We start from the raw sequence: 6,000 nt of genomic DNA, 5'->3' as shown, positions 1-6,000 counted from the left end.
CTTATTCGTGGTTGATCCCTCGAGCATACACCATTATATCTTTTAGGTCTGACCAATGCTATCACTTGTTCACTTGACTATGGAATTCCTTTTAAAAAGGAAACCCAGATGAATTGTTGTTGTGCCCATTGACAACATCCTTGTCTTCTCCATAATTTTGCTGAACATTAAGCTAGTGTTGGAAACTTTTGAAAGCATTTGTTCATACTAGCTCATGAAGCATATGTTTGGATGAAGGTAGTGACTTCCTTTAATTCATGTGCATCTGATGCAAGTTGCCGCCGTGGATTCGAGAAAGTCAATGTTGCTTTCTTTGGAATCATTCCAAATCAGTCATGCACACGTGCGAAGAATGCTGTGGTTTGAAGACTTGCAACCTTCAATCTATATGTATCCCTAGCACACCAAGCCACTGATTGATTTGTTCAAGGAGAAGGAGTTCCTTCATAAGAGCTAATCCGGACTTATGAAAGAACTTCGATACCCTCGTTGATGGTTCCCCCTCCTGAACTCGGTAGTGTTTTATTATAAGACTACCACGTGGTCATGCTTGTCTGGGACAACGTGTTCACATGTTTGTAGCAGAACCAGCTCATGTTTTGGAGCTTGCTATCGTAGTTCATCTCCCGAGAATCCCACAACGTCATCTCATCGATTTGTGTTGCAAACTTCCGTTTTTCTTCCTAGACTCGATGAGTCTGGAATATCCTGACACCAACCAGATCTGAATCTCAGGCAGATATGATGGTTGGAATATTTCCCAAGAATTATAATATTGGTCGCGCGATAACCGGTAAAGTGGATGTCATGGCCAACACACCCAGCCGGAAGACCTGTTATTATAATATCTTGATTGATGAAGTTGGCCACCTCCGCATAAGGACTTCGTAGGATTTACTCCTTAGATGTTCCTTATGGATTTCTTTTGTGTTCCCGAAGTCCGACCTTTACTTGATGTTCTAGATACCAGACCATTTCTATGAATGGGTTAAACTAGCACATCAAGGAGAACATTAGAAGCGGAGTGCTAAATGTCTCTCGGTCGATCATCCAGATTTTGTTCCCTGGCCCCGCCAAGGGTGAAATCTGAGAAGGTGTTATCCTCCTTTGCATCTGCATCCTCCATCACCATTCATCATGGTAGTAAGTTGTGTTGCCAGGATCCTTGCCACGGATGTGGTAAAACCTTGATGAATATGGAAATGCTCAAGTTCTTGAGAGCACGCACAAGCGCTAGGTGTTATCATCGGCACTAACTGGGTTTGCTCTCAGTTTCCTCGGCAATGCTATGACCTCTTCAAATAGTGAATTCACTCCCTATTGTTGGGTTCTTCCCCAGTTACCAGAATCATTCCTAGCATTGCATTTTGTTCCAGCTTGCACCGCCAATGTGCCATTCTACCATGGGTCTCTTCCATTTCCGGTGATAAGCAAAATTCATCCATTACGTTGTCTTCAACAAGGTAATCCACATCATCCAAGTTTGAGTATGCCATTCTACCGACCCCCTTCAAATGATCGCTCGAGAATTGCCTTAGGCTGGTTTAAAGAGTTTCAATGATCTCTGAATCAAAAGTAATTCTTTTTGCCACTTAAAGGGTTATATCTTCGAGTCACCTCCCCTAAGGTGTATCATTATGGTGTCATGTCAACTTAACTCCTCGCTACGTTGACAATCGTTTACCACCTTCTTAGGTGTGGAATTGTTGTCTACCTAGTGAACCTTCGTCATCCGTTTCTTTCCACCCCTCTTGACGTGTATCTCGTGTCTCAACCCGAGAGATGGTCCTATGTCTCATTCCGTGAGTTGTTCGATCTTCGAGAAGATCGACCCTTCTAGAGTCTCCTTTCCCTCCATGTCATGTTGACAGGATTTCTCAGAGCAAGACTACAAGACAAAGATGGTGAATGAATCAACGTTCATTTGAAATGCACCCTGGATCGTGAAGATTATACTAGTTGCGTTTCCCCTTCACCTTACCCTACGCTTGAATCTCGGGACGAGATTTTTGTTTAGTGGGGGTGAGTTGTCACATCCCTGGTCCTGCTATGCACTAGGCTAGACCTCATGTGAGCATCATGTTTTAATTCAAATGAAATTTGAAATGGGGATTGCTCAAACCCTAGCATTAAAGGAATTCACTAGGTTCATCCTAGAATACTTTCAAGTAAGTCCAAAGGGCTTTCAAAAATGTTCATGATTTTTGACAAAGGTGAAAAGCCTCTACCAAAAATGATGCCAATATTTTTGGGCCATTATGGATTTTTGAATAATCCATATTGTATTTGAATTGGGGCATTTAAATACTATTAATATTTTTAAATGCTCCAACAATTCTGAAAATAGTTAAGGGCCTCTGTAATAATTCATTTAATGGCCACAATTATTTGCAGGATTTATTAAAATGATTTGTGCTATAAACTAAATCAGAAACAAAACTACAGAAATAGAAAAGAGAAACAAAATAGAAAAAAGGGAGAGAGGCCACCTGGGCCACTTACCTGCTTACCTGCCAGCCCAGCTCCCCCAGCGCGGCCCAGCCCACCTCCTCCCCCCCCCCCCTTGTCCTCTTCTTCCTCTGCCAGTAGGCAGAGGCGAGGCGTGGCGCGCGCCCGAAGAGCGCCGGCCACCTCCTGCTTCGCCGTGGCAGCCTCCCCGACCCCCTCGCGACGCCACAGAGACGGCCTCGACCCCCCTCGACCGTCTCTCTCTCTCTGGACCCCCTCCTCCTCCTCTGATCTCCCTCCCTCTCGTCACCGAACGCACCTGGGAGCGCCGCTCGCCGTAGCCATGACCACGGCCACCCCTCCCCTCTCTGACGTGCTCCCGAGCTCCTGCACCTCGTCGCCAACCCCCTCACCGAGCCACGTGACCGGAAGGGCCCCGAGCAGCCGCCATCGTCATCATCTCCGAGCTTCGGCCCCGGTGCCGTCTCCGTCGAATTCGGCCACTCCGGCGCGCCCCCGAGCCCACTGACCCTCCCTACAGCTCCGCGGTGAGCCTCCGTGCAGAACCCCTCTCTCTCCCCTCGCGTTTGCGAGCTCTAGGCCATAGCCCCGTCACGGCCGAACTCCGGCCGCCGCTGACCATGTCGCCGCCGTGGCCTGAGCTCGAACGGGTCACGCCCGTGCATCTCACCGAGCTCGTGGTGACTCCAGGAGGCTGCGCAGTGCTTTACCTCACTCGCCCGTGCTCCACAACGCCGTTTTCGCCGAGGTCCGAACTCCGGCGCCGCCTCGGGCTCCATTCCGGCGAACCCCGGCCACCCCCGCGCCTCCCGTTGGCCCCCCTAGATGCGCACGGGCACGGGCTACCTTCTGGTGCCCTTCGCGCGTCCAGCCGCCGCCCGTAGCGCAACCCCGGTGAACTTCCGCCGCGTTCCGGGTCGCCGCCGGTCGAACTCCGGTGGCCAGTGACGTGGCTGGCTTAATTAACCACTAACCACCGCTTTGTGACACTGACAGCAGGGCCCCACCTGCTAATTAATCATAGATTAGTTTCTGTTTAGTTTTTAACTAATCCAGTGGCCCCACCCGTCAGCTTTGACTCTGCTGACGTGGCCGTTGACCTGGCCCCACCTGTCAACGACACTAGTCAGCACTGTGCCACTGACGTGTGGACCCCACACGTCAGGTTTGACTCTGACCGGCCCCTGTTGACTTGCTGACGTCATGCCGACGTCATGCTGACGCAGTAAAGTATTTCTGGAATTAAATAAATTAGGAAATGAGTTATTAATTCCAGAAAATGCCTAAAACTTCAATAAATCATAGAAAATTAACCGTAACTCCAAATTGAATAATTTATATATGAAAAATTATCAGAAAAATTCAAGGAATCCATCTGTACCATTTTCATGCATGTTAGAACAACTTATAGATGCTGTTTAGCACAAATCATATAAAGTGCATTTAAATAATCACATATGGAGTTTGAATTTGAATCTTGTATTCAAACCAACTTCATTTAATCTGTTGCTAGTTGCATTAGCCCAAAACACATTCATTTTGCCATGTCATGATCATGCATCATATTGTGCATTGCATTGATTGTGTTCCTTTCTGTGTTCCCGGTATTTGTCCCCTCTCGATAGACGCGATACCAATGACGTGATCGTTGACACTGATGAAGACTCAATGTTATCTTCAAAAGTGCTAGGCAAGCAAAACCCCCTTGTTCATTCCGATACAATCCTACTCTCTCGCTCCTGCTCTCTTTTAATGCATTAGGACAACACCGATTCAACTGTTACATGCTGCGGTAGCTGAACCCCTTTATCCTCTGCATGACCTGTCATTCCACAGTAATTAGATGAAACCCACTAGCATGAGTAGGAGTTGCTTGAGCCCTGATGTGCCTACTCATTTATGTTTGTTGTCATGCCTGCTACTGCTTAGAGTTGAGTCAGGTCTGATTCATCGGGGATGAATCAGAGGCGTGTGAACATGTCCTACTGTGTGTGAGCTAAGTGTGTGAACACGATTTGGTAAAGGTAGCGGTGAGAGGCCATGTAGGAGTACATGGTGGGTTGTCTCATTGCAGCCGTCCTCAGGAACTGAGTTCTGTGTTTGTGATCCATGATTCAGCTACTACCACGCATTGGGCCCGAAACCAATGGACCCTCTCGGCTTCTTGATCACCCTTGTCCTCTGTCCAGGAGTTATAAGTAGTTTCTGGTGTTTGTAGTATGCTGGAGGCCGTGCGCAGCGCTGACCGTAGGGGTGGGCTGTGATGCGGTAGGCACGTGGCCGGGTAAACCGGGCGCCCGTTTGGTGTCACGGAACCCTGTACACATCGTTTGGGGCTGTGAGCGAAACTCCGGCCGGATCTCCTCATGGATGGAACCCGAATAGGCGATAAACCTGGACTAGAGACTTGAGTGTTTAGGCTGGTCGTGGCCGACACCCACGTTGGGCTTCCGCTTGAAGGTTGCCGAGTACATGTCGTGTAAACAGCGGTAAGTGGTGAGAGCGTGTGTGAAGAAGTACACCCCTGCAGGGTTAATATGATCTATTCGAATAGCCGTGTCCGCGGTAAAGGACTTCTGGGTTGCTTATATCAGTTCATAGACAAGTGAAAGTGGATACTCTAAAATACGCAAGATAAGCGTGAGTGCTATGGATGGCATTCTCGTAGGGAGACGGGAGCGGATCCATAGTGGTGTATTGATATGGTGAATATGTGGACTCGTGTGCGCCACCTCAAAAGAGTCGCTTGCAGTCGTAGTTCAGGATAGCCACCGAGTCAAAGCTGGCTTGCTGCAGTCAAACTCCACCATCCTCTTGTTGAAAATGATGCATATGTAGTTAGTTCTGATGTAAGTCTTGCTGGGTACATTTGTACTCACGTTTGCCTATTTTATGTTTTTGCAGAGAGACTTCAGTCTCACTAGTAGTTCCACGTGGACTTCGACGTTTAGCTTGTTACCTCAGCTACGATCTTGTGCCCTCGGCAGGATCTAGTAGATAGTCAGGCTTCTCAGCCTTTTTTCATTTATAGATGTCTGTACTCAGACATGATAGCTTCCGCTTGTGCTTTGACTTGTATGCTCTGAGTGTTGGGTCATGAGACCCCTGTTTGTAATATCTCGCTCCTCGGAGCCTATTGAATAGATTACTTGAGTCGTAGAGTCATTTTGTGATGCCATGTTGTATTACACATATCGAGCATATTGTGTGTATGTTATTGAAATGCTTGGTATGTGTGGGATCTGACTATCTAGTTGTTTATCTTTAGTAGCCTCTCTTACCGGGAAATGTCTCCTAGTGTTTCCACCGAGCCATGGTAGCTTGCTACTGCTCCGGAACACTTAGGCTGGCCGGCATGTGTCCTTCTTCGTTCCTGTGTCTGTCCCTTCGGGGAAATGTCACGCGATGAATACCGGAGTCCTGTTAGCCCGCTATAGCCCGGTTCACCGGAGTCCTGCTAGCCCAGTGCTACAGCCTGGATTCACTCGCTGATGACCGACACGTTTGATGCTGGGTCATGGATGCCTGTCC

Source organism: Triticum aestivum, chromosome 7A (assembly GCF_018294505.1).
Source record: "Triticum aestivum cultivar Chinese Spring chromosome 7A, IWGSC CS RefSeq v2.1, whole genome shotgun sequence".
NCBI lineage: Eukaryota > Viridiplantae > Streptophyta > Magnoliopsida > Poales > Poaceae > Triticum > Triticum aestivum.
Note: the sequence above shows the minus strand (reverse complement) of the source record.